The sequence below is a fragment of the Athene cunicularia genome, assembly GCF_003259725.1.
Source record: "Athene cunicularia isolate RWA chromosome 2 unlocalized genomic scaffold, athCun1 chr2_part1, whole genome shotgun sequence".
Taxonomy (NCBI): Eukaryota; Metazoa; Chordata; class Aves; order Strigiformes; family Strigidae; genus Athene; species Athene cunicularia.
Genome location: NW_020799095.1, coordinates 76,239,532 through 76,251,513, shown reverse-complemented (window position 1 = coordinate 76,251,513; position 11,982 = coordinate 76,239,532).

Sequence of the window (11,982 nt, the reverse complement as noted above, 5' to 3'; positions counted from 1 at the left end):
TCCACAGTTTGGTTAGATACCCGGAGGCCGAAGGTGGGCAACAAGCTGGAAAGGGCGGTTGTGTCCCTCCCTCCTGTCCATGCACTCCTACTTGCTCCCAACAAACATGGCATTTTGCTGGATTTGTATTCCACCAGTTTAATAAGATAGACATAACTGCTGGAGCCAGTGCAGGGGAGCAGGGAAGGGAAGGAGTGAGACAGTGTCGCTCAGAGCCAGCAAGCTGCTAGGTGGCTCAACCAGTGCTCCAGGCTGTGCCCAAAACAGCAAGGAAGAGCTCCCCAGCACAGGTTAGGCAGCTCCAGAAAACATCTAGCTGTGTGACACTCAGGTGACACCCTTGTACAAGTATTTGTATCTCATCCGAACCTCAAGGAAAGGGGCTTGAACTGGTTTGCAGATGGTCAGGAAAATTACAGCCCCCCGCCTTCCCCCCTCATCCTTTGAGCCCTCTTTGGAAAGATTAAACAAGCACCAGCACCAGAGCTGCTCAGTGGCTTCAGCCATAAAGTAGGGCAGAAAGGTTTGTAAGAAATGGGAATTATCCTCACATTTTTATTCCTTTTAAATTATCACAGGTGGAATTACAAATCCATATGGTCATTTGTTTCATTTAAAGAGCTTCTCCATTACTTAGATAATTACTCACCCAGAGAGTGTATTCAGCAGAGAGAGCAGCTGAGCAGTCAGCCTGCCATCTTCTCAAGGCAAGCGAAAACTAGACTGACAGTTCAGCAGATTCTCCATTTAATAAATTTTGCAAATAAAAAATCTTTGAATTCCAAGACACTGAAAACTGCTGAACTCATGCTATCAGAGATAACAGTGGGCAGAGATAATCCCTGGAAGAGTGAACAAGAGGCAATGGAGGCAGCAAGGGGAAAATGTCTATGGCATGTCTTTGAAGTAAGACCAAGTCGGCTTTTTGACCCAATTTTTTCTGACTATTGTGCTGACAAGAGTTAAAAGCAGCCACAAAGGCTTGCTCTGATCTGCTAAGGAATATATTATTTCAAAAGAAAGTGATTCAGTATAAGCTTCCTTCAGCGTCTCCTCCATTTTTGGCAAATTACCTTGTGTTCAGGAAGGTGTGCAAAAATAGTTGCTCAAACCGACTTGGAAAGCCAGTTTCCCAGCATTCACTTTTGAAGATTTTTTTATTCAGCAGTGACTTTGGACAGAGTTATAAAAATCTTGACCTGAGGTGGGGGAAAATGCCTTCAACAGCATCTTGAAAATAAGGAAGTCAGATAAATCTGTCATCCAGCAGGCTGGTCACCAGGGACCCTGTCTAGGCGGTAGAGCAACCCGTCTACCAATATGAGTTAAGACAAATACAAGATCAAAATAATAACCCATAACAGGGAGCATCACTTAGGTCCTTCCCTGTGTACCTGTGCTAAATATGTTCAAGGTGCCCAGGCCTGCCCTTTGGAGAAATAATGCTGGCCGGAGGAGTTGAAGACCAGAGGCAGCCCGCAGAGTGGTGGCAGGCTGTTTGTAGGATGGATACACACAGATCAAACAATGAAAACCTGAAATCAGCTCGTTCAGAATAGGAGACATCAAGCAATTGATTTCAGTATGGATATACTCCTTGAGTCCAAGGTTGGTCCTCCCTGTTAACAGGGAGGCCAAGAGATCATTTCTAGGGTTGTAAAAACAAACTAGGGCTTCAGATATGCTGTGAGGCAAAGGCTTCCTTAGAAATAAAACTCTTCATCTGTATAAGTAACTCACATAGGGATAGTCCTGTATCAGCTCAGTTCAACTGGATCCCCTGCAGGAGCTGTAAAGGTTGTCTATCTGATGATCCTGGACACTCTTTCTCTGGGCCGTCCCCCAAGAACAAATGGAAAAAAAAAAAGAAAGAAAAGTGTTCATCATCCCCAGGTACCATGCCTCTCATAACACCTTCTCTGCTTGTAGAAGGTCCAGGGAGAATTATTTCCAGGGAAAGATAGTTTGGGAAGTCCACCAAGGAACAAGATAGGGAAATTGTATTCGGAGATGTGTTTCAAGTGTTTCTGACCACAACTCTCGGGTCATCCAAGTAAGCAAAAAATATATTCATAAATACCTCTAAAGGTATTACAGGCTGTCACAGTATTACAAAGGAGGCCTGGAGAATGCCACATGGCAAATGAGAAGGGCCAACTCATTTTGCTTTGGAGAACAGGAATTTTCTTCTGCCTGGAGAATGCCTATGCACAGCTAAATATATCATTTAAGGATAAATGCTCATAAACTTTTTTGCTTTGGCTGTGGAAGCTGCTGACCACTGAGAAGCCTAAATGATGTCAGCTAGAGCCATGCTTAGACCGAGATGTGTTTGATAAATACACTGAATAAGGACATCCCAAAATTGGCAAACTGGATGCCCCAAATCAGTTCCCTACCTATAAAATACCTATATAATTGATATATTAATTATACACAATATTAAATTAAACCATACCTATAAAAGTACCTGTTGGTAACATAGTCATACATATATGTCATTCATCTATGAAGTACTAGGTGCTATGTATATATAACATCTCTATATATTCATATCTGTTTAGAAATTTATAAAATATATAAAAAGTCTCTCACCTCCCAGTGATAATATGAAGCACTCAAATATGTTAATGATGACATCTCTAAGAAAGCCTGCGTTAAATAATTGTTCTGTAAGAGGAACAAATCATTCAGGGTATAATATGGAGGCTACAAAGAGAAAACAGACCAGCTGTCTTTTCACTGAACACTGTGGAGTGCTTGCATGGGAAGAGGCAGGGGCTTCTGTGAAAAATTGTACTTCATTGGATAATTAAAGTTATTATGCATATTAATTTTGCCTAGTCAGGTTAAATTTGGCACTTCTCTTGGCACATTTGAATTTACAATGTTCGTAGCATTCTTTTATGTCTATAAAACTGCAGCGGTTTGTGGATAATTAGTGGGCCAAATGCTGATGTTTCAGTCCAGTCTCAGGAAAACAGAAGCAGTTGTAAAAATGGGTTCAGGTGGTTCCTTTTCCCCTTCCTGCTGTAGCAGCTTCCCACATGCATGATAGTTTGCTATTTTGCCCAAGCCCTTCCTCCTTCCCATCAAAACCAAACAGAAACCGTCAAGAGCAGATGTGCAAAATCCATGCTCGCAGGCACCATCCTGGATGCATTCAGTGATCTCTCATAAAGCACCGATCCAACAGTGAGCTCCTGTAAATGTGGATCAAGAAAGGGGCACAGGAACTGCTCCATTATCTCTGCTCCATGTGTGTGCACACACGTGTGCATGCTTATAGTGTTTTTATTTTTGGTGCCATAGTGACTGAAATCTGCTCAGGGCAGTGTTAACGACCAAAGGTGCTTTCTGAGTCTCTATATTCAGCCTTCCAGCGTCAAATGTGATATTTACTTTCCAACTGCATCTGGCAGCGGGAGCTAAGGTATCCTTGTGCTTGCTGCCATTATACAAAGCCAGGTTCTTCCAGAAGCTGGTACCATGGGGATGCTCCGCCATTATTGTGTGACAGTGTTAATGTGACACAGATCAATAACCAATGCCGTTAAGTAATGGCCCCACTAGAAGTTCTCTTTGAAAACAAGGTGAAATAGTGTTTTAAAAGAATATAGGAGGGTAGTTGTATTGAAAGCAGACATGCTGTATTATTGGCTTGGCTGCTTTCCCAGAGAGGCGTAGTGGGATAGTTGTCACTCAGGATTTATCCAGTTTCCATGCAAGGTATATGTGGTATTTGACCACCTGGTATCCTCTTCCAAAAACTGCAGTCGCAGCCTCCTGAAGGGTGTAGTTATAAATGAAATAAAACAACATTTGTCCGGTGAGCAATAGAACTGAACAGACCAGTCAAATTATTTTTGCTTTGTGTTACTCTCAAAAATTTTTTTAGCAAACTCAAATTACACTAATTTGTTCAGTTAAAAAAATACTTTGTGGATGTTTTACACGATAACTTCTTCACTTGTGGCTTTTGAAAATGGGGTTTATTCTTCGTACAATTGACTGTATTATCCTTTTTTTTATGCTCATGGGCACAATGAGCAGTGTGCTTTCCTGTGGTTTCCCAGCCACTACAAGGCAGTTTTCTGCAAGACCATTTTTAGGCTTATGTTAGATTTTCTGCATCAGCACTCCAGAGAGTCTGCACCTGCTCTTTGCTAAAAGAAACTCTGTCAGCTACCGCATGGCCAAGCCACAAGAACCAGGCTTTGCTGTGTGACGGCAGTTGTCTCAGTCACGGTGACTGATGGGCACTAGCTTTGGTTGTACGTTCCAACCGAGTTCTCCACGTTCTTGGGTAATCACTTGCCCAACAACTTGCCCATTTATGAACCTTAAATACTCTGAACTGTCTTAGGGTTTCCATGACTGACTAAACTGTTGTGCTTAGATAGAGCCAAGGATAAAGTGCTGGACTTAAACTGCACATCAGTTGTCCAAAGACGAAATAGACAGGTATCATGGAGAGATCTTATCTGCATTTAGAAACAAAACCAAAAATAAAACCACCGGTTTAATTGAAAAGATAAGCTGAACAAATGTGCACAGACTCTCGGGTTGGTTTTAACCCAGCTAATATGCACTTGACTTAATCAGTCAGAACCATCTTGAGATTAAAGTGATATAAATCACTCATCCTGAATTCAGAGTTTCCCCCAGAGAGCTGTGACAGCTTAAATAAATTGTTTTCCCCACTGGGCAGAGGGCTGTATCCTTGACATGGGGGCAGGCTCTGCCCTGACCTCTCTGCCAACCCATTCTGGTTTCTTGGCAGCTTTCATTTATCCAACAGAACGGTAAGGTACTTGTTTTTCTTCTACAGTTTGTTGCGGATGGGCTCTCTCATACACAGCAGAGTCAATGGCACCTCCCAGAGTGGTTCAGTGTCTCTTGCTCACTTTTGGCTAATTATCTGTCTCACTTTCATTAACACAGCTCACAGCTGCCAGAGACCCTTCCCCTCATGCAGTCCCCAGCACCATGCTGCAACTTTGCTCTATTGTTTGGATTTGGGAAACTTCAAACCCCTGCATGCAGTGCTGGGTAAGAACTGCGTCGTCACCATCCTCCACAGAGAACTGCTCTCTTTCCATCAAGTAAAACACTGGCTTAATCTTTAATTCAAGGCTGTCTTTTGAGAATCACAGCCCCAGCCCAGGAACAAAGTAAGCCTGACAACAGTCAGAGGCAGAAGATGAAATATTAATCCACGCTTTCATAACATCCAGGCTGGATTATAGTTAATTCCCTATCTGCAGGTCTTCCCAAGGCCGCCTCATATAAAACACAGTTTGTACAGGAGCCAGTCGTGGGATTTAACCATGTTCTGCAGACAAACAGACCACATCCTAGACACTAAGCTTGGGGCTTGCTTGGAGACCTCTATTCCTTCTTTATCTCCAGGTATGCTCTTTGATTGCTGGGTGTAGAGCACATCCATAACTATAGATATTTTTAGTCAGTAAAAATTATCAGCTTCAGGATGTGTCTACCTGTACAAGAAAGAAAAAAAAACACAGAAAATCTATAAAACTGGCAAAAATCTACAAACATGGTAGGCAAGCTCTGTTTTTTTCCCTCCTAATCTCATCATCCCAGAGCACAGGATGTGTGCTCTTTTGGTCACCCTTCATTTTTTTAGAGGATTGAGTGGGATTTCCTGAGGGTAAGACTTAGTTAAATTTAAAAATCAACAAAATTAGGCTGTTGTGAAGACCTGAGTGTTGTACACGAATCAGCTAGGATATGACCAAAGTAAAGAGAATGCGATGTTGGATGAGAGAAAGGAAACTACCACCACAAGGGGAGATATGTCTGAAGAAAACACGGAGGAAGTGAAAACAGATTAAAGGCAACATCACCATCCGTGTATTTCAAGTAGCATGAAAGCTACAGCTGTTCCTGTTTGCACATGCTGGATTGAGCACAAGGCTTGTTCCAGCCAGACTTGCTTGTCTCCTCTGCACCTCAGTTTCCCCATCAATTAAACAGAAATATTTTCCCAAATCCCAAGTTATCTCATCAGCTCTTGGTTATCAGGTAATGAGGGAAAGGGATGGGTGGGAAAACCCACAGAAACAAAATCACATAATGAAAACTATGCCAATCAAGTAAACGGAGCACATGTCATCTATTGGTTTTGAAAAACCATGTGAAGTTCTTCACAGATGGTAGAGGCAGTTTGGATGGCAGGGGCCAGAGTGGAGCCTGGGGCCATCCCAATGGTAGTGTGCAGATGTCAAATGAGTGAGGCTGGGCACATCCAGAGCACAGATCATCGGCTGCTCGTGACTGAACCCATACAGCTCCTGAAGACAAAGAAGTACAGGAGTGCTCATGCATTCCCACAGTATAGATATACACCATTAAAGGTATCATTCTTCAAAACCCATGAAAAAAAAAATCTTCCCTTGGAGTAACAGGAAGCTAAGTGTGTCTTTGAGCCTGTTTTTCCCACAAAATGCTTTACTTAGGTAAGTATTTGCTGTATAGCAAAAAGCTTTGCCTGGAAATGCAAGACTAAAAAAGTGATGCATAATATACCACCACCACACCCTACTTCTCTAAAGAGTTCCAGCTTTTGGAGATTCCAGTGGGCTACTTGACAGATTTATGAAGTTATGAAAGAGAAAGCCAGATCCATGCAGTTTAAATCCCTGTGTTGCCATTTCCCATTAGCTGGGCTCTTCTGAAAGCCTTGTGCCAGCTCAGAAGAAACATCAGGGAATGACACTTAGAAGGAATTTAAATGAACCCGGGGCAAAAGAGAGGAGGAAGAGGCAGTGGCAGAAACCCAGCAGCAGCAGCAGCAAGTCAAACAAAGCTTAATTCTAATCCCCCACCAGAGTAATTTAAAAATCACATTAACGTATGAACATGAATCTTCTCATACAATTATGGCTTTGCACCCACCCAAAATAGCCTTTGTATTTCTAGGCCCAGGGAAGAGCAGAAAAGAGCAGCATTTCCTTCACTCGTGGCCTGAAGGTCTCTCCCCCATGCCAGAACAGGCATGCCAATCATGTCACAGTTATCAAACCCAGCCCAACAATGTCATAATAAAGCTTATGAAATGAGTGTGAGATATTCTGAGCATGCATTGGAAAATGCTTTAGGAGAATAGCAGAGATTTCACTACTCTAGTCTGGGCACGATTGCTTTTTAAACAGGCTGTGCAGTATTCAAGCATCAGCTTGTCTCAGTTCCTTTTAACTTGTCCAGAAATGTAGCTGAGGCAGGTGATGTTTGGATAGGATTGCAAAAAATTCCAAGGCACTGAGAGAGAGCCATGAGTGAGCATGAAGCAAGTGATGGTGAACTAGGCACTGGGGACACCATCGCCAGCTGAGCCCAAACTCTGTCACAGGCTGGAGGAAATGCATCAATTTCTCATCTGATTTATACAAAGCTTTTGAAGTAAACATAAAAACCAATACTATGATTAGTACAGTAGTCAGACATCTTATTGTGACATGAACTTAAATATGCTTTACCCTGCTTTCAGCTTCAGTTTTAATGATGCTTCCAATCACCAACTTCGGGTGTTGGAGCCAGCAATCTTCCATTAAGGTGCATGAAGAATATTTTTTTCTTAGCGATAGTTTCAGGCAGCCTGCAAACCCATATATCAATGCACTGGTTACACTGCTCACATTTTCAAGACAGCATCAAGAAAATCATAGTGGTTGGAATAGCAGGAGTGTGAATTCTCAAGCACTGTGCTGCACCAGACCTCTGCAGCAAGGTCTACACCTGTGAAATACTTAGGGAGCCACTCGAACCTTTCCTAGGATTCTTTGCAAAGTGTTTCTGCTGATTTCAATTATATCAGCATCTTTCCTTTGAGAAAATATATACTGGCTTAGGCAGTGAATGCTGGAATGCTGGCAGGGCATGTAGCTATTTAAAGGCTTTTTCACATCTGTTTTCATAGGCAAACCCTATTAAATTGTAACAGTAACTGCATGCATTTTACTGGTAAGCAATAAGTTTCCATGAAAAATAACAAAAGCTTACACTGAAATGGGCTAGAAATCCAGATCCCTTAAAATATGAGTCCATAGTCTAACATTCTAGCATTGCTGTAAACACTGCTTATTGAGGGACTGAATGTGTGATTTTATTAGGATACTCATAAGCATCACCAGCAGATGCACTCACATGTGATGTGTAACCCAGGTAGTTTATGTCTGGTGCAAACTCAAAACATATCCCATGATCCGGAACTAAACAATCTTGTTCCCCAGTCTCCTGTCAGCTGCTCACCAGCAACAAGCCTTCACACACTCTCCTAAAGAATGGCACCTGATGGCTGGATGCTGCTGGTCACCAGATGCCCCACGTGCTGGGGCTCTCTGAGCTGCCTAAGCCCTGAAGACCACACAAGGCAGTGTCCTGGGAAGTGTCCCTGGCAGTGGCCCTCCAAACTCCTACATCAATAACATTTGATTGTAAAACTCAAAGCCCCCCCACCAATAAATGATACAGAGATCATATTTCTGGTTTTCCATGCTGGTGTCTGGCTAAGGCCAAAGGCTGTCCACTCATCACCCATATAACTGACTGAGACAGAACAACACGGGGAGATGCACCTCTAATACAAAAGGCTGTTGAAAACACTCAAAAACACTCTGATACTTCACAACCTCTTTTAGGCTTTGTTGGTGCTCAAAGGCAGCCTCAAAAAACCTTTTCGTTGAGGGAAAATTTCCAACTAAGCCAGAGGCACCTTTTTGGTGTTACTGTGTCTCCCCTTGCTGCAAGACTCTTATCTGGGATGTTGGCAGCGGTGATGCACAGCCAGGAGTGTGCCCAGCTCCCACCAGGAGTGCAGCTCCACTGGTGATAAGTTTCAGAGAAGAGGGACAGAGGAGTTTGAGACAGCAGTCACCAGAAGACTGTGAAGGACGGTGCAGTGACTTCTGCAAGAGCTGAACAGAAGGGTGAAGATGATGGGATCTGTGCTTAGAGAAATGATGGGACCAGGCAAGTGAAAGCTGCTAGGCACTCACGTGTATATTTTTCCCTGTCACAGTTGTTGCATCCACAAAATATATGCTCATGTTTTGCTTACTCCAAGTGCCTTAAAGGTGTCTTGTATAATTATGTGAGCTGCATTCACTTCTTTTCTAATTGCACCTTCCTTAAGAGGTCTTATTTTCTTCTCCTTCCAGCCCCAACTTCAATATTTCCAGGGTGCATTTCCAAGAAGGCTGTAGCATTTCCCTCTCAAAATATCACAGTTAGATCATCCCAGCTGTTACCATGATCTTTCCTTAGTATCTTCCTCAAATTCTATTCATACGTCAAACCGTCCCTAAGTGAATCTACAGAAAATGCCTACTTGGCTCACAGCATTCAGTGCCTGTTTTAGAAAGTAAAAAGATGCATGTTCAGCTTGAGGCCTCTCCCCTGGATGCTCTCCCAGCCACTGCTTTTAGACACCTCCCCACACCTGGACAAGATCTCACCTCTAAGCAGCCCACCAAAACCAGTACCAGTTGCTATACCAAAATTAATCTGTGACTTTCAAGGCACATGCAGGAGCCAGGCCATGGCATGGCACGACAGCCTGTCCTTGAGAGTGGCAGCATTGGGAAGTAAGATGCCAGCAGATGGAACAGCCTCTGAATGATTCCAGGTCCAATGGGTTTTGCTTACAAGTTAAGGCCGCCCTCCTACCCCATAGTTGATGTTTTTGCAGAATCTTTCTGTCTCTCTTTTCTCCCTTCTTGTCGCTGATGGGAAAGGCTGTGAAGACACAAAAAGTCTCACTCAAATGTGCAGTGATCACATTAAAGTAATGCCCCAGCCAACTCCAGCAGATGCTGTCAGCAAGCTGCACCGAGATTGAAAATTTGTTCTTAAGATGCATTTCTGTTAAGTTTGCAGAGAAAAAACAAGTTCACCTCTCCTTTTACACTTGAAGAGCTTTTGCTGCACAGCTGATGGAAAGGAAAAAGTCTTCAGCTGTATTGTTACTAATGCCAGCAAATACGGCTGAAAATACACAGGGCTCATATTCATTGCTTGTAGCTTATATTACCCATTAGAACTATAATGCTATCAAAGTAATATTCTCCATTTACATCAGCTCTAGCATTTCACCTTGAGTACATATCATAAGCTATCAAAATGCAGTGGCCCACTAATGAACACAAAGGTGCCAACTTTATTTAGACACCTTTCAGAGTAGTAGTGCTAAGCCACTAATGCTATTTAGAATTGCTTCTCAGGGTAATTGGTACATTTCTTCTTCCCAAAGTGCTGTGCTTTAATCTTTTCACTCTACAATCTCAGCTCCTTACAAAGAGCCACAGAAATATTTGTATTTTCAGAAAATAAAGGACAATAAATCAAGAGTGAAGTTCCTGCTTGGTTCTGACTATTAAAAGCATTTCAATAGTATCTCCAGGCTGAGCAGATACTTTGCCAATTGCTTTCCAGTCTTGTTTGATTATAGGCAAAGGATCACGTAAGTAAAGGAGAAACTGCAGAGCAGTAATCCTGGGACTGGTTTTGTAAATTAATATGGGGTTTATATCATCCTTCAAAGAATGACTGTGGGAAAGTTTATGTTTGTTTCTGCTGACACTTACTAGGAATTGCAAAATTAGGGTATTTTCCCCTCGTTATTAAAATCAGGCAATACTGAATTATACAACATGTATATGTAAAAATGTACATGTACATGTGTTACAATAGTGATTTTTTTTCCCTTCCTGTCTAGTAAGCTAATTTACTCTAAAGCATTTTTTTCAATTGTTTTCAGAATAACTCAGGTTCTCACTCTTACCATCTTCTTCTAAACTTGTTATTCCTGCAAAAAGCACTGCAGAGACAGGTGCTCCATCTTCCAAGAAGCTCTGTTGTATTCCAGTCCCCTGTTTTTGAAATTATGAGGCCTACACAATGACAGGCTTGGGTCATATTTTGCATGACAAATTTTATTTTACTCCTTGAGGCCATGATTTTACAAGACATTTGGGAACCAACAAAAAGCCCACAAACCAATGTTTAAAAGTGGCTTAGCAGCGACCAAGCCACAGAACTGAAGATGGGACATAGTCATCTAACTGACATTCCTCTGCAGAGCTCAACAAGCAAAACTGACATAAAGCAACAGATCTGCCCACAAGTCTTCTCCTTCACCAGTTTTCAGGTTGATATCCTTTAGAGTGTTCAGGGAGACATCTGGAGGTCTCAACCTCATGTGAAATATCTAGTTTGACACTCCAGTCCTGAAAAATAAATCTGAAGTTACCTTAATTCCTTGGAGAGTATCACTAAAGGTAACAGGACTCTGTAAACACAAAATAGAAATCCTCTCTGAAAGATTGGTGGCCCGCATGGGATGGGAAAATAACCTGCCTTGAAGGAACCTACGTCTGTAGGAATCCCAAATCTCCCAGGAGAGATCTGCTTAGATACCACTAGCAATATTTTCTATACCTTTTAATGCATACCCTCTGCCTTTTAACTTGCTTCCACTGAACAAAGTCATGCCTGTTGCAAGGGACCAACCATCAGAGAGTGACACACCCTGCATAACATGACAGCCAGGGAAAAAAACTGTGTCCGTAAACATACTGAACATATGAACCTAGGAGAGAGGAATATTATGAATCATGATAAATAGTCAGATCACGCTATGTACTTTCTATAAATATTTATCTTAGCAACAATTGGCTAATGGTGAAGCAGCTATTAGCATGCAAAGTAGAGCTCTCATACTATGAAGTATAGGTTTCTATTGTGTACATTGTAGGAGCTATTTGGCACAGTGGAAAGCGAGGCTGTGTGTTTAACGAACATCCTCATAATAAGCTCAGTTTAAAGGCTTATTTAAGGCTTCAGCCTTTCATTCCAGACCCCTCCAGCTGTCACAATTGTCACGTTAGCAGCAGGCTAATGTTTATTCTGTTCTGGGTGATAAATCAGGCCCTAAAAGAGAATTCTTGCATTTGCTATTCA